This window comes from Panthera pardus, unplaced genomic scaffold (assembly GCF_024362965.1).
Source record: "Panthera pardus isolate Hobbes unplaced genomic scaffold, ASM2436296v1 HiC_scaffold_13, whole genome shotgun sequence".
In the NCBI taxonomy this organism is placed as follows: Eukaryota; Metazoa; Chordata; class Mammalia; order Carnivora; family Felidae; genus Panthera; species Panthera pardus.
This window is the reverse complement of record NW_026526688.1, coordinates 110,454,460-110,481,057: the sequence shown is the minus strand read 5'-3', so window position 1 is coordinate 110,481,057 and position 26,598 is coordinate 110,454,460. Positions and strand designations below refer to the sequence as shown.

Here is a 26,598-nt window from a genome sequence, read left to right as displayed (position 1 = left end):
TATTTATTCTTCTTTATTTTTTTTAACATTTATTTATTTTTGAGAGACAGAAACAGAGCATGAGCGGGGGAGGGGCAGATAGAGAGGGAGACACAGAATCCGAAGCAGGTTCCAGGCTCCGTGCTGACAGCTCAGAGTCCCAACATGGGGCTCAAACTCACGAATTGTGAGATCATGACCTGAGCTGAAGTCGGACGCTTAACCGACTGAGCCACCCAGGAGCCCCTATTTTATTTATTTTTGAGAGAGAGTGAGCACGTGCAGAGGAGTGGCAGAGAGGGAGAGAGGGAGAGAGAGAATCCCAAGTAGGCTCCGTGCTGTCAGTGCAGAGCCCCATGCAGGGCTCAAACTCACAAAGCACGAAATCATGACCTGAGCCGAAACCAAGAGTCAGATGCTCAACCGACTGAGCCACCCAGGCACCCCCCACATGTTCTTCTTATAAAGTGATATTGACATTTCTCCATTGCTTCTGCCCAGCCCTCTCTTCACACCAAAGAAGAGAAAGCATATGGAGAGACAACATAGAGATATAGGAGATGACTAGAGAGTCCTGATTGTTTCATCCCTTAGTTGTTCCAGGCCAGGCAACAAACATGTGAATGGATGGGTGAGCCTTCAGATTTCAGGCTTTAGCTTTTGAGATGATCAGTTGATGTGAGTGGAGTAGACACCAGTTGACCCACTGAACTCTGCCCACACTGAAAATTTGAGAGAACATTTGTTTTAAGTAAAGTTTGGTGTGGCTTTTTGTGTAGCCACTGTAGCTAGATGAAGTTGGCCTGTAGGAGCCTCCCCAAATTGATTCCTACATTTTTTGACATGATGTTTATGCTCTTCTATAGTTTCTTTACTTCTGGCATAAAATAATGTCTTAAGCTCATGTTACACATGTTCTGCCTCAGATCTGAAATCAGCCTTTTCTCCAAAGAGTCTTGGTTCTTTTTAGTGGGAAAAGGTATTGAGGGTTCAAAATGGGAGCATTAAGAGAGTTTTCAAAGGAGCAAATTTCAATAGAAAAATTAAAAATTTGATGATAATAAAACATTTCAACATGTTTCCTGAAAGCAGAATTGAAAGACAAACTATGACGGTCAACAGAATGGACAAGAAAAGTAATACAATTCTAACAAAAGTAAAAACAACATGTATAGTGTTGCCTCGCTGGCTCAGTTGGTAGAGCATGTGACTCTTGATCTCAGGCTTATGAGTTCACGCCTCATGTTAGGTTTAGAGATTACTTAAAAACAAAAGCAAAAACAAACAAAAAACATGAATAAGCCATTCTCAAAAGGTGGAATACCTATGGATAGTAAATACTGAATCATGTTCAACTTCCTTTTACTAAAAAAATTGAATATATACTATTTTTTCTTTATCAAATTAGATTTTCCTTAGAAAAAATAAGCTTCAACATGAATGTAGTAAAAATGTAGGAAAAAAGTGATCTTGTACACATTGGTAGAAATGACACTTGATATTTGGCTTTCTGCTAAGTAATTGGGCAATATGAATTATGCTATAATATTAAAAAGTTGCAACCATTCTTACTAGTTAGGATAGAGCCTATGATACTGTGACAAAGAGGCACCAAATGAGGTCTCTTGAAATTAAAAAAAAAAAAAAGATTCTCTCCTACAACAGGTTGAGAGTGAGTAGTCCAGGTTGGAAGGGCAGCTCTGCTTTCTGTGGTCATTTAGGTACCTAGTTCTCTTCATTCCCTTGCTCTGTCGTTTCCTAAGTGTTAAAGCTGTGTGGTTCAAACTAGGTCACAGGCAAGTCCGGGTTCCAGGTTGTATGAAGAGGAGAGAAAGAAGTCCAGGACAGGCATTATTCTCTTAAGGGAGAGAGGCAGAATTCTGCTAACAAGGCCCCACTTAGCTGGAAGGGAGCTGGGAGCTGCGGTGTTTAGACAGGAACTGTTTATCTAGCTTGAACCCTGTCACTTCGGAAGAGACCACATCCTTTGATTCAATAATTTCCATTTCTGCTAATCTATTTTAATGAAATAAATCAATTACAGAAAATGTGTTAACTGCTTAACAATTACTCCGCCAAGGAGAATAATGTTCAGTTATGTACTCGAGAGGAAAATCACTTGAGAAACATCTTATACATATTACTGGAACATTTTAGAGGCCATGGCAAGGAATTAAACGAGTTGGAAACCAGTGGAGGGTTTTGAGTAAAAGAGTGATTCAGTTTAAGAATATTTTGCTTGCTGTTTGGAGGACAGGGTGGAAGCAGTTGCCAGAATCTAGGAGACACATGATGATGGTAGTTTGAACTAGGGTTTTAGCAGTGTTAGTGATAGCCAATCGAATATTAAACTTTTATTAGCTGTGTAGATTTTGGAAGGAGCATTTTGTCCGTGAGGCCAAATTTCACACTTTAGTTTGCCCACATAATTAGATAGTGGCAAAAGATCACTAGGTACAGACACATATCTAGAGTGTTATTTTAAAATGTTCAAAATTAATTATTTTTATAAAGTTAAAGGTAAGAAAAATGCCAAGAAACTCTAAACAGAAAGATATTTCTCAAGTAAAAAAGTATCACTTTCATTTGTTTATATCTTAGTTTATTAATATGCTCTTTCCCACAGAATAATAACAAAATAATGATAAACAAGGTTTTCATTATTTTGTCTTTGTTCCTTACGTTTAAAGTGGATTTCAATATTTTTGTATGTATTTACTAAAGCTACAACATCAATATTTAAACAGTATCTACATAGCCTCTTTGTTATGGGGATAATTGAATAATCTATTAAGCTATATGATTATTAATATAATAACCTATTTGTCACCATATATATATACATATATACACATATGTATATATGTGTGTGTGTGTGTATATATATATATATATATATATATATATATATATATAATATTTAAATCTTCTGCTTGTTTTGTATCAAGTTTTTGATATTTTCTCCTGAGAAGGTGACCAGGTTGCTTGTGACTATGGAATTCAATATGTGATTCCATGAGGCAGCTAATTTCCATTTGATTTCTATTGGGAATAAGCCATATAAACAATAAAACTGTTTGAGTCAATTAATTTATTCTCACTACTTGTTGAACACCTATGATGTTTAACACCTGTTTACACTGTGTCACTGTAAATAATACCAAGGTGCATGTAGAGACCTCCTGTTTCTACATAAATATCTGAAATACAGTTGATAAACCAAATTCACAGGAAGTAATACAGTTAAATTAGACAAAGAAAGTGAATTCTCCTCTTGACCAGGGAAGAAGTATGTTTCTGGTTACTGCTGCCTTACTTGGCTATGATTTTGCTTCATAAAAGCTTAATAATTGTTGTTATTCTTACCTTAAATGTTATATTTATTGCCATTTATTATAATGAAACTGGATGAAACATAGTTTTATTACTAGCCTTCAGATTCAGTATTAGACACAAAACATGTTATAAGGAGCCTTGAGAGAGCCATTATTTCTTTGACTTATCACAGAAATAGAATTGGAAACCCTGTGCCAAATAAAAAGAAATCTTATTTGAAGATTCAAATACCCTGCCCCTAAATCTACTAACCCCCTTTGTAGTAGGTGCTTAGTAGGTGATCAATAAATGGTTATTGAATGAATGAATGCAAGCATGAATCGATGATTCTGAATTTCTACTTACCTAAGTCTGTAAGTCTATTTCTGTTGGACTGTATGTGAGCAGTTATTGCACATGGCACTGAATCTAGTGGTTACCTCCCTGAGAAATTCCATGAAAGAAAACCAGTAGTGACTAGCTTAAATAAAATTCACACACAACCCACCAATATTTTAGGACATGTACACATATATATCTACTGAAAGGTGGGGGGGGGGAGGTGGTAGTGATTTGCAGATGAAATTACTCCCATGGTTCTTGGCATCTTGGTGGTAGCTCATTTTTCACCTTCTCTGAACTAGGTGTGGAACTTCAGTTACTTCCTATATATCTGCTAAGTTCTGGCTGCAAACACATCCCAGTGCTTTTCTTGCTTGTTTCTTCCTTGTGTTAGAAACAGAAGGAATCAGGCAAAAAAAATTTTTTTTTGTGAGAAAACAATTCCTTACTCTGTACCACCTGCTTAAATGTAAGCCAAAGGCACCCAAATGATGCAGCCCACGAGTGTAGAAGAGGCTGGCGGACGGCTGTCACGTCTGGCTGATCTGATGTCAGAGCGGATCATGTGGTGCTCCGTGGGCCGCTGGGACTGGCCCGCCGAAAGCACATGGATTACCGTCTGAGGCTGTAATGGGAAAGTCGGCTCCGGGGCTGCTGTCTCATAGACACCAGCCTGCAGGGAAGCTGGGGGCTCTCCGGTTTGCCCTGCTCTGGGGCCCCTCCTGCTGTGTGACTCACAGTTACATTGCACAGAGAAGCTCCTGCTCCCAGTAAGTACTTAAAGAAGGTTTTTATTCAGAGCATTCTGGAAGCGGGGGGGAAGTGTTGGTGTTGATGGGGGTTACTGGAAGCCCTTTGTAGAACACTCTCCCAGGATCTGGGCTGGGCAGAGCGCCTTTCCATGCCATCCTGGAGTTGATAGGCAGCGCTGATGTGCAAATGTCCCCCAGCCCTGATTTCGGTTTGTTCTCCACGGTGATGTGTTTTTCTGAATTGCATTTTCTATTTTTGTAATTGTGGGGTAGATTTGTTAGATGTGGTTCGATTGAATTGATTTCAGATTCTCACACCCCTGAGTGGTCCTGGTGTTCTCTGTATGGTAAACAGGGAGAGGGGAAAGAGGGTGGTGTCTCTCTTGGTCAGAAGCACTGTTTATGTTAAGATACTGGCTGTGTCTGTGCCGGAGAAATATTTAGTGGTTGCCCCCTCTTTTTTGGCTTTGGGTAAGTAGGTGATGGGAAAGAAAGCAGGGTGAACCAGCAGTGAGGAGCATGTAGATTTGAGGAATTACTGGTAAACTGAAATGCTGTTAGTATATTGCTTTTTAATGGTCAATTTTATATGAGGGAGTGTCAGCTGGCAGCACAGGTGCCAGTAATGGAAGAATGATGGAGTTCTCTCTCCCTTTTCCCAGCAAGCAAATTGTTTTTACTGCTTGCAAAGCCCCGTTAAAGAGTGGTGAGAAGTGCAAGCAGTGCAGATTTCTAAGCACTGTTTTTTGTTGTTTTGCTGGTAACAAGCATCACATTCCCACACTCATGGATCAGGAGAGATCCTTACCTCTGTAATGTTTAGGTGTGGCCTTTTTGGAGAGCAAGGGAATATACTCAGTAACATCTTATTGTTCCTTCTGGCCATGTAACACTAAATTTGTTTTAGAGACTGAAAATAAGTCTCTTGCAAGGGGCTACAAAAGGAAACTTAGGGGAAGAGATTGTTTATTTGCCTGGGCGCTTTTCTATGAACACTTGACAGAGTTTTAGGTCAAGGTGTGGGATGTCCACTTGAAAGACATGAACAAATAATTATTTAGGCTATGTCTTTAAGCATTGGGAAATATTTATTCTTTTTGTTTGTTTGTTTGTTTGGGTTTTAGGAATAACCCTAGTCTTTTCTTTGAGTCTCTGCATTAACTGTAGGTGTTGGGGTCAAAGCCTGATTCTAGAAACATTTAGGTATTGAAGAAACTTTTGGGTGGGAAAGACAGTGGGATGGGAGCAAAGCAAGTATGCTTAGATGCGATCCATTCTTTTTTGTAGGCTTTTGCAATAGATGATTTAAGTCACAGAACATCAAACAACAGACGAGAGCTTGCCCCACCCATAGTGTTGTGAACGTGGATTATTCATTCACTTGCCATTTTATTCCAATGAACTGCATAAGCACTAAGTGCAGAGAGGGTTCTAATTCATCGTTTGAGCCCTGTGGAAGCAGAGTACAAGCCAAATAAAATGAAGCTGTAGAAAAATGAAGCATCTCTCTTTCCTGCCCCACCCCATCTTGTTCTCCCTCCATATTGTTGAGTGAAGCTAGATTTATTCTGGAAAGGGTCCTTATTACTGCTTGTAATTTCGTTAGCCATTTCAGAAGAGGGGACAAAAGGCATAGGATATGCAGCTGGTACTTGCTGGAGGAGAGTAGGTGAGCATAGTGTGAGAAATGTTTTCAGAAGTACTCTTACTGACCCAGCCCTAGACCACACCCCCTTTTTTGGCTACCTGCCAAATACTGTATCTCTGTCTAGGGAAGCCCGATGAACTGATGCCCATGCTTTGGCCCATCGATTCTTTGGTGATAAAACTGAGGAGCCCTCATCTCTGCAAGGACACACTAATCTGCTTCTCAGGGTAGAGATGCCAGTTTATGGGTGTTTTAGAATTTCTTTTCTTCAAAAATTAATATACTCTTATGAAAAGAAATGGAAGAAAATGACTCATTTCCCCATCTCACTCACAAAAGCTTTGCTTAATGCCTCTGTTTCCTTGTCTTCATTGTCATTTTTGGCAGACTGTGATTAATGCACAGGGGCTATCTACACCCCAGATTTCTACTTTTCAGGGAAGGCATATGCAGTTAGGGACTTAGAAGTAGAACAGACCCTCAGGACTGACAGTTCATCTGCTTATTTTACAGAGGGCAAAGTGGCCCGAGTCATACATGTGATGAGTGACAGAATCAGGATGAGAACCCCACTCTCCTGACTCAGTGTACCTTTCACAATCACCTAACTTAAGGAGAAAGCATTTTTCTATAATTTTTTTTTCCAATTTTAGGTGATTTTTCATTTTATTTAGCTGTGGTACTACTAGTAAAATCACTACAATTTTGCATTTCTTTCCTAAGAATATCTTGGAATATGTTGGAACATCCTTTGAAAGAAAATTAAGTTTTATTTTGTTAGGGGAGTAGCATGTTCTTTGTGGGTCATGTGATGGAGATCTCGAATACCTGATTATTGGTTTTCCAATCTTGCCTTCCTGGGAATGTGGACCATCTTAATTAGTAAAGTGATCATTATTCAATCATTGTTCAGTTATGGCAAACAAATACCACAGTAGCATTGAGAAGCTTCTTCCCATTTGGGTAGTTTTGTTTTTCTTTTATTTTTTTCTTTTTATTTTTTTATAAGATTTTATTTTTAAGTAATCTCTACATCCAACCTGGGGCTTGAACTTACAACCCTGAGATTAAGAGTGGCATACTCTACCTACTGAGCCAGCCAGGTACCCCTGGGTCATTGTCTGAGTCATATTAATATTCTTTCTTTACATAGGCCCTATTCATGGGGACATATTTAAACCATTTAAGAGATATTTAGGGCTGCCGAGGTGGCTCAGTTGGTTAGGCATCCGACTCTTGATTTCAGCTCAGGTCATGATCTCATGGTTTGTGAGATTGAGCCCCGCATCAGGCTCCATGCTGGCAACACAGAGTCTGCTTGGGATTCTGTCTCTTCCTCTCTCTCTGCCCCTCCCCAGCTCTCTCTCTCTCTCTCTCTCTCTCTCTCTGAAAATAGATAAATAAACTTTAAAAAAAAACATTTAAGAAGAGATGTTTAAAATAAATTTTCAGCTTAACTTACTCTCTTTAGATTGCTGCTAGACATAAAAGAGATTAAAAAAATACTTATTGATTGAGTGAATATACAGGGCATTACAATGCCTACTGATGAGTGTATTGAGATTTAAAAGGTAACACAATGTTATGCTTTCCTATAATGGAATTAGAATATCCATCTGTTAATTATTCAGTCTAATTTTGATCAGGGTGAGATTCACATATTTGTTTGAAATCAAAATAAACAAGAATAAATGTCACATGTAATTCATGCTATTTGTAAAAGCAATAAACATAATTAATTAGATTGGGTGTTATTTAATTACATTTTTTAGAAACCTTGCCTATAATACAGAGGATCTCTGATTATATCCTTAATGTGTAATAATCAGTTTCTACTGGTCTAGTGAGGGCATCTTTTCAATTTAGACATTATACTATAGTGATATATTGGAAGAAATTAGTTCTGGTGGCTTTGAGTGGTTTCAACAAGAATAATTGGAACACTGTTCCAAAGAGCCTGCACTCTCTAGCTCCGAAACAAATGGCTGCATGTGTGACATTTCTAAATGGTGACATCTTCAAGGAGCCCTCTAGCTGATTTCTTATTTTAAGTTTCAGGTTATGGTGGGCAAAAAGAAAACAGAAAAGAGAAATTGTTAATATTTCTAATATGGAGAGACAAGGGCTTCAATAAAAGGTATTACTTATTTAAAAAAGATATAACTAAGAGGAAATGCAAAAACAATGGCCAGAGGAGCCTCAATACAGTGAATGGCTGCTGTCCGTGTTGTAAATTTCACTTTTTAAGGCCTTGGATGCCTTTAACTGGTTCCATTTAGGCAGAAAGCACAAGCGAATATCTCTTGTTGTAAACAAAGCAACAGATTTAAGTTAATGCTAATGTGTTCACGGCCAGAGCCAAAAGCTTTTCAGGGTTATTACAACACACTGGGCTCTTAGCCCATCCATCTAAATGTCTAAAGTAGACTAAAGTTATGGATCAGCCCATTGTATACACCATCCCACATGAGAGCCAGATGCTACTGTTTACTGTGCTAGTAACTTTGCCAGCTTCAATGTGAAATCTGAGATTACTGTTTGGGGTCAATGGAAGTTATAGATTGATTTCTTTGATCATGAATTTAAGCTCCTACACTCCAGTCTGTTTTGATTAATGCTGATTTTTTAGAACGATCTCTTAAAGTTAATTTACACCCAACTGTCTAAATTGTTTAGATGGAGGGCTTCCTCATGAAAACTGTGTTTATTTATTATCTTTTGGGTCTTTGGGTTTGATGTAGGTCTTCAGCATATTTTTTGTCTTTTGTCTTGAGCATGGAAAAGAAGTTATGAAGATCTATTGCACAGCACTGTACTTGAAAAGAGCACTACAACACAACTTTTGAGGCGATTTGGTAGAAAAATAGTTCTATATTTCCTAAATATAATGATTTAGGAAAAGATTATCTGCTGCCATCAGTCAAAAAGAAAATTCAATCATTCAAGACCCAGTACTGGGTTTTGATGACATTGTTAAATCTTTATTCCTTAATCTTAATCTTAATTTGATTTGTACCTTATGTATCAGATTAAACTGGGTTTTGAGGAAGTATCATAAGTAATAACAATAACAATGACGATAGCAGCTGCCATATGCCGAGCACTTCCCATTTGCCAGACCATTTCCTAACCTTTCATTTATTTATGGACATTTCACAGATGGTAAGGTGAACTTGCACTAAAGCACTTGATTTGTCAGCTCAGATTCCAACCAGGTCTTTCTAAGTCTAAGGCTCTATCTCTTTTAACTGATGCTATTGTTTCAAGTATAGATTTCTGTAGAGTTGTGTACACAAACATGAAGATTGTGATAAGACCTATTTGTTTATATATATAATACAGATGTGGGGAGGGGAGTGTTGACTTATAGCTGAGGAGAGAATGCCTTTATTTTGGATAAGATTCCATTATGTTAATAAATTGTGATGTGATATGATTAAAAGATATGGGAAATGTTTAGGAGTAATAGTTACCTGCTTATTAGTTCTACCAGGAGTATTTAGAAGACAGTCCCCATAACAAGGTCCTAATAGATACCATAATTTGACAAAATTTTGTTTTATTTTTTTAAATGGAATAAACATATTCTCTTATTTATTTATTTATTTATAATTTATCATCAAATTAGTTTCCATACAAAATTTTGTTTTATAAGACCTTATTCTTAAAAGCATAGTTCTTTCAGCTTTATCCAAAACATGGTAGCTTTATAACCAATTTAACTCACAGCGAAATGATTTATGGACTCTGTAAAGGTAATGCCCTAATAAAAATATCTCACAAGGAAACAACAGATGTTGGTGAGGATGTGGAGAAAGGGGAACCCTCTTGCACTGTTGGTGGGAATGCATACTGGTGCAGCCTGGAAAACAGCATGGAGATTCCTCAAAAAATTAAAAATAGAATTACCCTACAACCCAGCAATGTCACTACTAGAAATTTATCCAAAGGATACGGGAGTGCTGATTCATAGGGGCACATGTACCCCAATGTTTATAGCAGTGCTATTGACAATAGCCAAATTATGGAAAGAGCCCACATGTCCATCAACTGATGAATGGATAAGGAAGAGGTAGTATATATATACAATGGAATACTACTCGGCAATGAGAAAGAATGAAATATTGCCACTTGCAACAATGTGGATGGAACTGGAGGGTATTATGCTAAGTGAAATAAGTCAGTCAGAGAAAGACAGATATCATATGTTTTCATTCATATGTGGAACTTGAGAAACTTAACAGAAGACCATGGGGGAAGGGAAGGGGAAAAAACAGACAGGGAGGCAAACCATAAGATAGTTTTAAATACAGAGAACAATCTGAGGGTTGATGGGGAGGTGAGGCAGGGAGGAAAATGGGTGATGGGCATTGAGGAGGGCACTTGTTGGGATGAACACTGGGTGTTGGATGTAAGCGATGAATCATGGGAATCTACTCCTTAAGCCAAGAGCACACTGTGCACTGTGCGTTAGTTAACTTGACAATAAATTATATTAAAAATTTTTTTAAAAATATATATCACAGAACAATATTACTGGAAGTCTGAAAAAGCATGTTATCATATTTATTACATTTTCTTCCTTTTGCCAATCAGTTCACATTTCCTAACTTGGGTAGTGAATTGCCCACTTACCTTAGGCTTCTTTAAGTTCCTTGAGAGAAGGGCTGTTTTACCTTTGTCTTCCCAGAGCTGGGCACAGTGACTCGTATAGGATGTTGTTTATTCACAAAATTGCCATCCACCATGAGGCCCACCTCTCTAAAGGTGTAGGTTTTGTGGTCGAAACTCAAAGTAGGATTTCTTTGACATTTTAAGAGAACACATTGTGGAAAAACAGAACTAAAACCAGAAAACAAAATGTAAGTAATCCAGACTGAACTGCTTATGTCTTGTTTTTTCGCAAAACAATTTCACAGATCCTTTCATGCTAGCCATTCAGAATATCCGTTGTTGTGGTTCCTGTTTGTGACATGTAAAAGTATACCCTTGAGTGTGGTTTTCAAGTGCTAAAGAAAAAATAGGCTCCACAAGTTTCATATGATTAGATCTTTTCTCATCTTGATGTTGGAACATCAATGCTGCAATTCATAACTTTTCCTCATATCTTAATATCATTGGGTTTTATACTAAAGGGAACATTAAACCATCCTAAATGAAGAATGAAGCTGGGTTGAAAGTAGATTTTACATCATTTTACTGTCATACTATTATTTTGTTTTGCTCAGAAAGGACTATTGTTCCTTCACATTGTACGTATTTACACTTACTAAAACTTGGTTGATATACATACACAAAAACGTATTCCTCTAGTTGTAAAGTTACTTGTAGAACAATACTGAAGAATTTTAAACACCTTATTCTGATATCACATGGTATTCAATTTCAGAATAAACTAAATTCTGTTAAGAACATTTGGCTCAGATGTTACTAAAAATAATTGTTGCTCTGAAATCTCACACAGGGAATAAACATTCCATGCCTTTCTACTTGTTACGCATTTTTGCTTTGTTTCCATTTGGGACTGAAAAGAGGACATTTAGGAGAAATATTTTAAAAGGAGATGTATTGGTGCTTTATAAACTCCCAATATACTGTCTCTGTTAAATCTAAATTGTTGCTATAAAAAGACAGCTATATACTTGTGTTTAGGCACTAACTGTAAATTATTTAAAATGTAATTTAGAAACAGACAAATCCCCCTAAAGATAGGTAGCCCAATATATGTTAGTTAATTAGTACTTAGCTAGACCAGGTAGGATAGAAAATGGTCTGTAGCAGCTACATTGTACGGCAAGTCTCATTTGGACACAGGACAGTTTTGAAAGGTGGTCTTACTTTCGGTTTGAACCACCAGAGGAATTAACAGAGAGAGCCTTTGCTCTACTGAAGAAAGTCTTGAAGTGCAGAAATAAATGTCCACATATGACATCCATTAAGACCCTTTTAAATTTTAATACTTCTTTTCCTTTTAAAAAAAGGTTTGAACCAGAATAAGCCAAACAGGAAGTAGTACGTAAGAGGAGATGACAGTAAGCTGAAGTGGCAATCTTTTAGACCATGGTAGCTCTAAAACCCAGAATGCCAGAATATTGGATTGGATAGATGGCTCAAGATTTCTGATTTTAGCGATATCAGGGCAATTTTGCATTGTCAATCTGGTAGGCTACCAAAATTAGATTAGTGTAAGCTGTGACTGATGATGACAGTTAATGATTAGTTTTGGTGATGCGTAATGTAACCAAGTGGCTGTGCATTCTGTTTTTTCTTTTAATTTGTGAATGATTTATGTTTTTTAAAAAATTTTTAAATGTTTTTGTTTATTTTTGAGAGACAGACAGAGTGCGAGCAGGAGAGGGGCAGAGAGAGAAGGAGACAGAGAATCCGAAGCAGGCTCTAGGCTCCGAGCTGTCAGCACAGAGCCTGACGCAGGGCTCAACTCCACAAACTGTGAGATCATGACCTGAGCCAAAATTGGATGCTTAACCGACTGAGCCACCCAGGCGCCCTTGATTTATGTTTTTGAATATATGATATACTCTCCCAAATTCAAAAGATAAAAAGAATGAGTAAGTTTTCTTCTTGCCTGCTGCTCCAGTTCCCCTCCTCAGAGGTAACTGCTATTTTTAGTTCCATGTGTATCTTCTGGTTATTTGCCTTGACTATACATACATATATCTATCTGTATCTTGTTAAGCATAAATAGTAGCATACTGCATACACTATGCTGCTGTATTTTTTCCACTTAAAATGTCTTTGTCATTGTTCCATATGAGGTAACATACAAAGTTACCTTATTCTTGAAATAAATGTTTTTTTAATGAAAAATTTAAAACATATATAGAATTAGATTGTGTAATGAACACCCAGGTATCTATTAACCAGCTTCAACAGACATATAAATATTTTTTGACAATCTTACTGTATATTAGATAATATTAAGGGACTTACCATTAGCTTTGTTAGGTGTAATAGTGGTCTAGTGGTTATATTGAAAAAAAATTTCCTTATCAATTAGAGATGCATGCTGATATATTTATGAGTGAAATGATGTGTTGTCTGATGTTTGAGATTTACTTTAAAATATGCCAGAAGAAAAAGTATGTATGGGAGATGCAGCTTGAGCTAAGATTGGCAAAATGTTGAAGCTGGATCAATGCAATTTCATTATTTCTTTGCTATGTGTATGTTGGAATAATTCCAAAATAATAAATACATTTGCAAATCTAGTTTCATCTACAGCTCCCTCTTTTTCTCTGGAGTATTTATTTATTTATTGTATTTTATTATTATTATTATTTATGTTTATTTATTTTGGAGAGAGAGAGAGAGAGAGACAGAGAGAGACAGAGAGTGAATGAGGGAGAGGCAGAGAGAGAGGGAGACACAGAATTCAAAGTAGGCTCCAGGCTCTGAGCTATCAGCACAGAGCATGGCTGGGGGATCGAACTCATGAGCAGTGATATCATGACCTGAGCTGAAGTCTGATGCTCAACCGACTGAGCTACCCAGGCATTTTTTTAAATGTTTATTTTTGAGAGAGAGAGAGAGAGAAGGAGAGGGAGAGGGAGAGGGAGAGAGAGAATGAGCAGGGGAGGGGCAGAGAGAGAGGGAGACAGGATCTGAAGCAGGGTCCGTGCTGTCAACGCAGGACCCTGTGTGGGACTTGACCTCATGAACTGTGAGACCATGTCCTGAATGAAGTCAGACGCTTAACCAACAGAGCCAACCAGGCACCCCTTCTCTGGAGTATTGTAAAATAAATCTTACATATCATGTAATTTACCCATAACTACCTTTGTATGTATACATTTTTCCTCTCTGTATGTATTTCTAAGAAAGACATAAAGACTTAAAAAAATAACTATAATACCATTGTCACATCTTAGAAAATTAACAATAATTCTTAATATAATACCAAACCCAGTCTATTTTCCGGTTTCTCTGATTGTCTCAAAAGAATCTTTTTATAGTTGTTTTGTTCAAATTAGGAGCTAAATTGTGTCCACATATGACATCCATTAAAACTCTTTGAAATTGTTAATACTTATTTTCCCTTAAAAAATGTCATTTATTTATTTTAAAAAATTAGTTTTTCTTTTTATCCTATAGAAGGCCATACTTTTGGATTTGACTGTTTCCTCTAGGTGCTTTTCCACTTGTTCTTCTATTCCTTGTATTTGAGGCTTGGTTAAATTCACGCTGAATGTTTTTGGCAAGAATTCTTCCTAAGTGGTTCCTGTGTTCTTGCTCAATCACCTCGGGAGGCTCATATATCTCATGTTTCACTTTGAGTGATTTTAAGATTGAGCAGAGGATTTGGGTGGCATCGGGCTGATCTGCCTGTATAAAGTTTCCCATTAATGTTTCACCTAATGTTTTTGGCATCCAGTGATTATTTTTCCTGTAGTCCATTATTCCATTAAGGGTTGCAAAATGATTTTCCAGTTCTTCCACTCATTTTGCATTACCTGGGATTGTTCAATAAAGGCATTTCTCTCATCTTTTTGATTAGTCTAAATATAGTTGGTTTATTCTTTTTAAAGACCAAATAGCATTTTATTGTATCATAATTGAACAGCCCCCCCCCCCACTTTTTTTTTTAATAAACTTTACCCCCAATGTGGGGCTTGAATTCATGACACCAAGATCAAGAGTCACATCCTCTACTGACTGAGCTAGCCAGGCATCCTTTAGAATGTTTCTGTTACTATTTCTTGATTTAAATATTTTTTCTTATTGTTTATTACCTCATATACTTATGTATTTATGGTGAATAGTAAACTATGGAATTTTAAGAGAATTATATTTTAATTGAAAAATTACTGGATTTTTACTTCCTGCATGTTATTTTCATATAAATATGAGAGTTAGAGTCAGACAGATCTGTATTTTAACCCTGGATCATTTATTAAAAACAGGACCTTGGGCAAGTTATTTATCCTTTCTAAGCTTCATATGCTGAGAATAATGATAATAATATCTGATTCCTTGACTGTTTTAAGGATTAAATAACATAATCTATCAAAATACTTGGTACAGTGCCTGTCATACAGTGAGTGTTGAATAGGATAAACTTTTGTTAATATTTGATGCTTAAAGAGCACCTGCAAACTCAATTTGGCCCGGCAAATAGATGCTCAATAAATAGTGCTACTCTTTTCTCTTTCTTCACTTTGTCTCCAATCTGAGCAGTCATAAAGATTATTCTTTTTCCTGACCGTTTTCAGGAATTTAAGAAAAAAACAAACATGTCAGCTGCCCTGAGCCTTTTGCTGTTTTCATCCTGTAATTCTGCTATTAGACTTTCTGGAAACCCACCTGGGATTGTTGGAGTCACAGCCCCCATCCCAGGAAGCCTTCTTGCATACTGAGAAACGCTAACTTTCAGACTGTCCCAGTCCAAAACGGACCAGGTAGAATGCAAACAACACTACATTTTAATCCTGAGCTGTGAAAATAGTGTTCCTCTTGTCTGTCTTGCCCACCCTGCCCATCCATAGTTGCCAGTTCATTTTTAGGATTAAAAAGTTAGTCTGTTACAACTCTGTGTATTATTCCCTGTGCTCTGTCTAAACTGTGTGGGAACCAAAACTAGGTAGAATCATGACAAATTAATCTTCCCATCAAACTTTAGAATAAAGGGCATTTGCCTTGAAAGTTGATTGCTGACTTATTTTATTCTAGCAAGTCATGAGAATTACTATTTGTTTTGCTCTTTTGGTATTTCTCTTTTCCATATATTCCTCTTCTTTGTAACATCTTCAACCTTAACTTTATTCCTCCACTTTCCTCTATCCAATCCTGGCCAGTCTTTCCTCTTTCCCCACTGGACGTCAGACTTCTAGCATCCCCTCTTGTTACTTTCTGCCTCCATCCTATAACCTTTCAATTCTTAGACGCATCATGTGTTGAAGTAAGTAGACATTTTGCCCCACTCCTTAGCTATGTGATTGGATAAAGCTGGGCTTTCTTGGCATTATCTAATCTCTTTTTCCTCTGTCTTTATGTAATACCTGGCAAGCATTGTACTTTTGTTCACTGACCCCAAGGTTTTAGATACACAATGCAAAAAGGTTAAGTGATTTGAAAGGATGTGTTGAAGATAACAACGTAGAGCCAGCGCTGCAGATTAGAGACAACACCCGACTCCCGGATGCTCACATCAGGCTGTTTCCCAGTGAAATCTGCCGAAGGAGCACACACATATCTTAATAATGGCCCGGAAAACAAGACATACTTTTCCTCATTCTAATGGTACTCTTTCTATTTTAATAAAAAAATATGATAAACATGGGCTGAGTCTTTAAAGAGCGATGATACTACATATTTTGACAAATTTGAATGACTTCTTAAGTGTTAAGAAGTGTGGTTTGGTTAAGATAAATCCTATTTGGTGTGTTAATTAAGATTTGGAGCATCACAAACTCTCACAGAATGACACTACTCTTTAAAAAGTTACGGTATAAAGCAGAGGAAAAAGATTAGGAACAGGGAGGCTGGGAACAGCATGGAATATGCTAGGAACAGCATGGAGCCTGATGTGGGGCTCAATCCCATGACACTGGAGTCATGACCTGAGCCGAAATCAGGAGTCAGAGGCTCAACCAACTGAGCCACCCCGGCGCCCCTCAATGTCCAGCTTTAATAATGATCCATGTCTGCTCTTCATCTTGGGTATAGAGTTTTGTTTTTGTTTTGTTTTGTTTTTGATTGAAGGATGCCTTTTAAAAAATTATACATAATTGTTGAAATTTTGTCTTGCTCGTTTTCTGTGCCTGGGATTGCTTCAGGGGGAAAAATCTCCTAAAAATGCCCATTTCTAATCTTTCTCTGCCAGTTTTGCATTCCTCTGTGTGTTGGGCAATGGATTGTTGTTCCCAATCTATGAAGGACAAGGGTTTTCCTGTCTGCTCTCACACATGCATTCTAAGCAACTATTATGTGCTAGGTCTGGTGCCTCGTGCTGCAGGTACAGAGATGAGTAAGACATGGTCCCAGTGTAAGAGCTGGCGCTAGGTCAGGCATCTCTGCCTGGAACAAACAGGGTTCCCAGAGTGTGGTCGGTGGTCTCCCCTGGGGCCCTGCTTCAGCTATTGAGTAAGAATCTCGGGATAGGCTTAGGAATCTGCATTTTCATCAAATGATTCTTAGGCATTGGCCCAGAGCATGGTAGGAGCCAGGTAGTTCATGGAGAGAGTAGCTGCCAGTGTGCAATGTATTGCATCTTTTAGATGCTTTTAGAGCTTTCTACTCAGCATTAATATTTCTGGGAGACTCCTCAGGAGGGATACACCTCGCCTGGCTTGAAGGAACCTCCTCTGGAACAGGCAGGCTGAAGGGCAAGTAGAAAGGCTTCTGGGAATGGCGTGAACTCTGTCTTTCAGAAAGTCATGGTCCTGAATTAAGGGGCAAGGTTCTGGGTTAGGTTGGGAGGAGAAGAGCCAAGGATTTGGATCCCTCGATGATTCACAATTTTGTCCCTGTGGTGTCCAAGGGGGAGAATATAGCTCACGGCTAATATCATGAGGATTCATTTAGGGAGAGAAAAAATGCAGAGATAAAACTCTAAGAGCCCGCACATATATAGTGTCTTGCTGTGCCTTCCTTCTGTTCCGTGCACTTTACGTATGTTAATTCATCCAATCCTAACCACGATCTTAAGAGCTAGGTGCCAGTACTACCATCTTCATTTTACAAATGAAGAAACAGAGAGGTTATGCAATAGTCCTTTGGCAGAGCCAGCATTTCAACACAGGTAAGTGTGGAGCCGAGCAGAAGTTCATCACTAGAGCATTCCAGTGCCTCTCAGAAGATCATCACTGGAAAACGTAAAAGCAGAAGTATACTGTTCTCCTTGAGCATTGGCTTCTTCCAGCTTGTCGCCAGATGATACCCATCCTCCCCCGTGGGCCACCCAAAGAACACTTTGGAAGCCCTGACAGTTGCTCTCTTAAATGCCTTCAAGGCTGGTTTTTTCTGTTTTAGAGAAGACATTCATTACATGCTTCCTTTTGTTGTTAACCTTATAATCCAGATGCGTATGAAAATCTCCTTGGCAGTAGATCTGATCCTGCATTTCACTGCCTGAAGTGAAGACTGGACGCACTATTTTTAGAGGCAAACCCACCACATCTTAGCCTTTGAACAACTGCGTGATATAAAAAAAGAAAATTTTGCAGTGCCTATTTAAAAGCATGAACAACTTCTGAGTGTTTTTAAATTTGATTTTAATATGGGATTGGGTATCTAAAGGCTTTGTGTGTGTATTCAGTAATGTGGATAGTTATTAACAAATTTAAAAAAAATGGTAACAAGGAAAGGTACATTTTAACTGCATCTGAGCTTCTGACGTGAAGAGTTACTTAACCTGAATTCTTTTTCAGGAGCGATTTCACTTTTTACGTATCGTACCAGATGACAGAGACCTGGCTTGCAAGCTGATCTAAAGATGTCTTGAATCAGTAGGAAGTCAGTGAGCTGTGATATTGCTCTTTTTATTTTTTCCTATAGGATGAGGAGCGAGAGGGCTGCCATTAGAAATTTTGCTCCAGTGGCCTGGCAACTTAACCTTTTTCCTGGTCTCCTTGTTGGAAGAGTTGCACCCACAAAACATTATCTAACTGACGAAACCATTCTCAGGTATAGGTTTATTGCACAAACACTTATTCTTTCACTCAATCAATGCCTACCTGTGTTAGCACTGGTAGAGTTACTGAAGGGCGTGGTTAATTCTGGCAGTGAAAGGATGCATAAACCTCTCATAAGGCAGGAACCACTGTCGACTCCACTGAATATTTAAACTCCAATGATTTTCATTAGTCTAAACCAATTCTTTTCTATTCAAAATAGTATACGCTTCTTGTTAAAAAATTCAACAGAAGAAGACATGTTTGAAGTCAAAGATGAATGACGCTCACCCCAAAGTATTTTCAAAGTCAACAGATAGCTAGTGCTTCTTTTAAAATAATATTCCCACTGAATAAAGCGATATCTCAACTTAGGATGACCAGAGTTATAATTCCTAATTTTTTTTTTACTTTTAACTACTTGGACATTATATTAGTTTCCTATTGCAGTTGTAACACATTTCCACAAATTTAGTGGCCAACACAAAAATATTACTTTATAGTCTGGAGATGAGAGTTCCCCACGTGGGTTTCACTGGGCTGAAACCAAGGTGTTGGCAACCTATGGTTCCTCTGAAGACTCTAGGGGAGAATTTGTTTCTTTGCCTTTTCCAGATTCTAGAGGTTACCCGCATTTCTTGGCTCCTGACCACATCCTCTGTCCCAAGGAACATCACTCTGATCTCTGGTTCTGTTACCACATCGCCTCTCTCTTATAAGAATCCTACCTGGATGGTCTTTCCATCTCAAAACCCTTAGTTTACTCACATCCAGAAAGTCCCTTTTGCCATATGTGGTAACGTTCAGAAGTTCCAGGGATTAGGATGTGGACATCTTTGGGGAGGGGGCATCGTTAAGCCTACCAAAGAGATGTACAAATCCGATTTGCTAAGGGATTTTGTGTGGGAGAAATTCATACTAAATTAGTACTTCTCCTTCAACTCTTCTTTCTGTTTTCATTGAAATACCAGAAACTCTATTATGGTCTCACATTTGATTTATATGGGAGCACCTGACCATGATGTGAAGGGTCCTAGAGCAACACTTTCTAAACTGAAGCTTGCTATCGTCTATGATTCCGGATGTATTTTACAATGGAATCTTTTATTTCTCTTTCTTCTTTTCTTTATTTTTTCTTTTTAAAAAAATGTTATTAATGATCTTCTGAAGGAGACCAATGTGTTATGATTGGGAATTGTTGTCCTTAATGCAACTTTCATTCTAAAGCTTAACTATATTCCCCTGAAAAAAATAAATAAAATAAAAAGGGTGTATTTAAACTGCCTCTAAATATCTTCTAAATGGCATCTTTCATATTTAATCTTACTTCTCTACTACCTATGTTGAACTTAGTTTCTTTAGACTTTATTTTTTTAATTCATTTATTTTGAGAGAGAGAGAGAGAGAACACAAGAGAGGGGGCAGAGAGAGAGAGAGAGAGAGAGAGAGAGAGAGAGAGAGAGACAATCCCAAGCAGGCTCTGCACTGTCAGCATGGAGCCCAATGTGGGGCTTGAACTCATGAACCAGGAGATCATGACCTGAGCTCAACCAGCTGAGCTCAACCAACTGAGCCACCCAAGCACCCAGTTTCTTTAGACTTTAAAGCAACTAACTTTCATAATTTGAATTGAGGTTAAGAATAACTTTATATTTCTATAAATAACATTTGAATAATATTACATGCAAGCAAAAATTTTGTGACTATGATAACACAAAATTGTTTTGAAAAGTAATTGTTTACTGTCAGAGTTTTTCAAGGTGTGTAGAAAAATGTACTATTTGACTATCTCAGAATCCCAGGACTGGCACACATTAATTTCTTTAAAAAATTGTATTTATCTTTTTCCTATTTTGGGAAGGTATTTCCTCTAAAGTGGTCCACAGTGGTACCTGATAATTAATGCTGGGTCACCTCAGAGCTCCCCAAAATGATGTGAAGAGATCTTTAGCCTCCTCTGCTGGGTTCGTGGTGAGATAGCCCTTAGCACAGGTTGGCAGTTCAATCTTCACAAGATAAAAGTTTTTTTTTTAATGTTCATTTATTTATTTTTGAGAAAGAGCACTTGCAAGTAGTGGAGGGGCAGAGGATCCGAAGCAGGCTCTGTGCTGACAGCAGAGAGCCTGATGTGGGGCTTGAACTCATGAACCAGAGATCATGACCTGAGCCGAAGTTGGACGTTTAACAGGCTGAGCCACCCAGGGCACCCCAAGAGTTTTTCTTTAAAATAAGCTCTACATCCAACATGGGGCTTGAACTGATGATCCTAAGATCAAGAGTCACATGGTCTACTAACTGAATAGAGTGCCCTGCCATGTGCCCTGCAAGATAAGACTTTCATTGCACTTTCTTTGTCCTTTTCTTATGACATTGATTTTATTTTCTCACACATCATTAGTTACATGCATGTTATGGTTTATATGCCCAGAGTAAGGTTCTTAAGGGTAGGAGTCATCACTATATCCTTCCTGGTGCCTGGTTCAGTGCTCCCCACAGTAGGAACTGGACCAGTGCTTGTCAAATGGATGACTCCGTGAATGAATGAATGCATTAACTTACGATGGAAATATTAGGTGTGTGCTTCAATCACCCATCAGTTGATCCACATTTATATCCTACCCTAGTTAAAATTTAGGGAATGTCACAAAGATATACATATAAAGTAAAGAAAAAGCTAGATTACTAATAGGTGAGATAACTTGGACAAAGGAAGGATAGGGGTTAGAAAGTAAAATCGATTTAGGAGTGGCTGTTCTGAAAAACATGTGCCGTAAAATCTTATGCATTTGCCGGTGGAGGACATTAATTTGGTACTCAGCTTATTAAGAGCCTATGAAGGAAACAGTTGGTTATTTGATTTTCAGTATCTAGAATCTATTTTTTATTTTTATTAAAAATTTTTAATGTTTATTTATTTTTGAGAGAGAGAGACAGACAGAGCATGAGCAGGGCAGGGGCAGAGATAGAGGGGGAGACACAGAATCTGAAGCAGGCTTCAGGCCCCGAGCTGTCAGCACAGAGCCAGACGCTGGGCTCAAACACACAAACCGCGAGATCATGACCTGAGCCGAAGTCGGATGCTTAACTGACTGAGCCACCCAGGAGCCCATAGAATTTTTTTTTTAATGTTTATTTAGTTTTGAGACAGAAAGAGAGAGAGAGACAGAGAGAGTGAGTGGGGTAGGGGCAGAGAGAGGGAGACACAGAATCCGAAGCAGCTCCAGACTCTGAGCTATCAGCACAGAGCCCAAGATGGGGCTTGAACCCACAAGCCAAGAGATCATGACCTGAGCCAAAGTCGGACACTTAACCAACTGAGCCACCCAGGCACCCCAGTATCAAGAAAATTTTAATTTCAGTTGCTCACATGAAACAGCTATTTCTGGAACTAGGATCAGAGAGAAATTCTTCCCATGGGATATCAGAAGAAGGTTACTGTATAATATGACGAATAATGTATGCAACATATCTTTACACTAGATACAGCAATGCATTTTAAAGAGAATTTCTTATATTACCCTTGGTTACTGATAGCATCCCCACCACATCACAGCATAACCAACTAAGGAGTACAGCTGTAGAAAGGGATAAACAGTGGTTCATGAAATCATTTTATGCTAACGAAATTGCAAAACAGTTATCAAACATTTTTATCCAATGTTTAATTAGCAATTAATATGGATATAAAATTCCACTAGCAGGGAAAAGAAACTAGTATGGAATAATGCAGCATCTGTTGCCTAATTGTTAGAGTAAATACATTGTAATCAGTCTTTACAATCAATTATCTGAAGGTGGGGCTCAAATACTGATGACCATTATTTACTTAAAGTGTTTTTTGCCAAAATTTTCTTTGTATAAAGTATTACAGAATGTGCCAATAGGACTGGCTGTTAAACAACAGGAAAACGTCAGCTAAACATAGAATATATTTCTTCCTTAAGTTGCAATGTAAGTTCCTTTTCAGTAGAAAGAAACTGACTCTAGTGAGAATTCACAGATACCAATTATCCCAGAAAATGATGACTTAAAAGGAAGGTGTGAGAATAGAAACCAATTAAAGAAGGGCAGGCACCTGGAGCCCTCTCTGGGGAAAGGGAAAGTTGGATGGAAGCGTTCTAACTGCAGGGATGTGATGGATGGAAATAGCATGCCTTCTGGGAAATTAACTGCCACTCACTTCCTTTCTTATGTGCCTGTGTGGATCTGATACTGCCGGCATGTAATAAAGACAGTGCCAATGTCAGTTTGGAAATACCTTTCAACAGCGATCAATTTATTGAAAAGAGTTTATAAGAATGTGGGATTCCCAAAAGTTATTTTTAGATCTTGGGAATTTTCTTGGAATGTTGTCTTAACATTGGAGGTTTTGAGGTTAGGATAAAAACTTGCCCTGACCTCCTTCCTTACATCTGACTTCTGGTGTTGAGGCTGATTGGGGTGTCCAGCCAGATCGAGGATGGCAAAGAAGCCTTTTTATTTGGTTTCTAATTCCTTTGGGTCACTGTGACTTTACATTGATTCACATTTAAGAGTTTTGTTAAGTGTGTGTAAGAAATTGTAATCCTGACCTGCAAAATACCTTTTTTCTATCTCCTTCCCTTTTTGAAACAGTAGTCTTCCTTGCTTGTATCTGCTTCCTTCCATCCTAATAACCTCTAATAAGCCATTCACCCCTATGACTTCACTGACTTTGTTTTGGCAAAAGTCACCAAATTTGTTAGCTTCTTTTTTAAAAATTAATTAATTTATTTTTTAATTTACACTCAAGTTAGCATATAGTGCACAATGATTTCAGAGTAGATTCCTTAATTCCCCTTACCCATTTAGCCCATCCCCCCCTCCCACAACCCCTCCCATAACCCTCTATTTGCTCTCCATATTTAAGAGTCTGTTTTGTCCCCCTCCCTGTTTTTATATTATTTTTGCTTCCCTTCCCTTATGTTCATCTGTTTTGTCTCTTAAAGTCTTCATATGAGTGAAGTCATACAATATTTGTATGACTTTTTCTGACTAATTTTGCTTAGCATAATACCCTCTAGTTCTATCCACGTAGTTGCAAATGGCAAGATTTCATTCTTTTTGATTGCTGAGTAATACTCCCTTGTATATATATGCCACATCTTCTTTATCCACTCATCCATTGATGGACATTTGGGCTCTTTCCATACTTTGGCTGTTGTTAATAGTGCTGCTATAAACATTGGGATGCATGTGCCCCTGCAAAACAGCATACCTGTATCCCTTGGATAAATACCTAGTAGTGCAATTGCTGGGTCATAGGGTAGTTATATTTTCCATTTTTTGAGGAACCTCCATACTGTTTTACAAAGTGGCTGCACCAGTTTGCATTCCCACCAGCAATGCAAAAGAGATCCTCTTTCTTCGCATCCTCGCCAACATCTGTTGTTGCCAGAGTTGTTAATGTTAGCCATTTTGATGGGTGTAAGGTGGTATCTCATTGTGGTTTTGATTTGTATTTCCCTGATGAAGAGTGATGGTGAGCATTTTTTATGTGTCAGTTGGCCATCTGGATGTCTTCTTTGGAGAAGTGTCTATTCATGTCTTTTGCCCATTTCTTCACTGGATTATTTGTTTTTTTGGGTGTTGAGTTTGATAAGTTCTCTATAGATTTTGGATACTAACCCTTTATCTGATATGTCGTTTGCAAATATCTTCTCCCATTCTGTCGGTTGTCTTTTAGTTTTGTTGTTTCCTTTGCTGTGCAAAAGATTTTATTTTGATGAGGTCACAAGAGTTCATTTTTGCTTTTGTTTCCCTTGCCTCTGTAGACATGTTGAGTAAGAAGTTGCTGTGACCAAGGTCAAAGAGGTTTTTGTCTGCTTTCTCCTTGAGGATTTTGATGGCTTCCTGTATTACGTTTAGGTCTTTCATCCATTTTGTGTTTATTTTTGGGTATGGTGCAAGAAAGTAGTCCAGGTTCATTTCTACATGTCGTTGTCCAGTTTTCCCAGCACCACTTGCTGAAGAGACTGACTTTATTCCACTCGATATTCTTTCCTGCTTTGTCAAAGATTAGTTGGCCATACGTTTGTGGGTCCATTTGTGGGTTCTCTATTCTGTTCCTTTGATCTGAGTGTCTGTTCTTGTGCCAGTACCATACTGTCTTGATGATTACAGCTTTGTAATACAGCTTGAAGTCTGGGATTGTGATGCCTCCAGCTTTGATTTTCTTTAGCCTCAGCAATCAGACAACACAAAGAAATAAAAGGCATCCAGATCGGCCAGGAGGAAGTCAAACTTTCACTCTTCGCAGATGACATGATACTCTGTATGGAAAACCCGAAACTGCTAGAACTGATCCATGAATTCAGCACAGTCACAAGATATAAAATCAATGCACAGAAATCAGTTGCATTCCTATATACCAATACTGAAGCAACAGAAAGAGAAATCAATCCCATTAACAATTGCCCACCAGCAATTGTTCCACCACAGAATCAGTTCCATTAACAATTGCCCCAAAACCCATAAAATACCTAGGAATAAATCTAACTAAAGAGGTGAAAAATCTATACACGGAAAATTACAGAAAATTTATGAAAGAAAATTGAAGAAGACACACAAAAAAATGGAAAAAGATTCCATGCTCCTGGATAGGAAGAAAAAATATTGTTAAAATGTCAATACTACCCAAAGCAATCTACATATTTAATGTAATACCTATCAAAATAACACCAGCACTCTTCACAGAGCTAGAACAAACAATCCTAAAATTTGTATGGAACCAGAAAAGACCCAGAATATCCATTAGCTTCTTTTTAATCTCCCTTCTAGTTTTCTCCTCTCCTGTTTTACATTTCTAAAGCAGCCTTCTTGCCTGAGGCATCCTCCTCTCTCATGATCTCCTCCCTCCTCCTGGCTATTTCTTTTCAGTCTCATCAATGGGGCTTTCCTCACTTTTTAGAGCTTGTTGTTTATTATCACGATCCTCTAAGTTTTATTTCCTTGTTTTCCTGGTTGATCTCACTCATCCTGAGGTTTCAACTACATGCAGATGACTCCTGCAGTAGTCAGAGTGAGGCTGAGCTGCTGTAACAAAAAGGTAGCTGGGTGATTCTCCTGGGTGATGAGGTTACCCAGGAATGCGCTTTTCTTCTCTCTTGCTGCTCTGCCACCCCCTCATGTGTAGTCTTTAGCTGCACAATCCAAAGTAGCTCAACAGCACCATGTCTGTGTTCCAACATCTAGGAATTGAAGGTAACAATTTCCTTTTAAGTAAGAGAAAAAGAAGTTGTACATGAAATTTCTGCTCAAATTACATTGGTGAGGAGGCAGTCACCTGACCACCTGTAGCTTCAAGGGAGCCTGGGAAATGAGTGGCTTTGTACTCTTTAAAAATTGTGAGTTTGGGGGCGCCTGGGTGGCTCGGTCGGTTAAGCGGCCGACTTCGGCTCAGGTCATGATCTCGCAGTCCGTGAGTTCGAGCCCCGCGTCGGGCTCTGTGCTGACTGCTCAGAGCCTGGAGCCTGTTTCAAATTCTGTGTCTCCCTCTCTCTCTGCCCCTCCCCTGTTCATGCTCTGTCTCTCTCTGTCTCAAAAATAAATAAACATTAAAAAAAAAAATTAAAAAAAAATTGTGAGTTTTGATAACTATGAGGAAGAATGAGAGAAGGGATATGGGGGCAAAGTTATTAATGGCTTCTGCTAAAATACCTTCAGACCTGCTCTTTGATGTTCCAGATTCATAGATCTGTTTACTTTGTGAGGTCTTCTGCTTTCTTAAATGGTTCATTAGATTAAAAAAAAAAGTCAGCTTTGGGGTGTCTAGTTGGCTTAGTTGACAGAGCATGTGACTAGATCTCAGGGTTGTGAGTTCAATCCCCACGTTGGATGTAGCATTTACTTAAAAAAAGAAAAATATCAGGTTTAGTGAGGCATATTTGCTGTATAAAATTGTAAGATATTTAAA

At 38.2% G+C, this 26,598-nt stretch overlaps 1 protein-coding gene across 2 annotated transcripts in view; it reads left to right on the top strand.

The window, feature by feature from the left end:
* Positions 1-26,598, top strand: part of ANK2 (ankyrin 2) — a 669,482-nt gene that overhangs the window by 97,232 nt on the left and 545,652 nt on the right. Inside the window, exon 1 of one of the 2 annotated variants that reach the window (XM_053901312.1) lies at positions 4,249-4,406. The exons of the other annotated variant lie outside the window; for it this stretch is intronic. The gene's annotated coding sequence lies outside the window, so the exon portion shown is untranslated. Of the gene's footprint in view, positions 1-4,248; positions 4,407-26,598 lie in introns of those variants that run through there. 2 annotated transcript variants of the gene reach the window in all.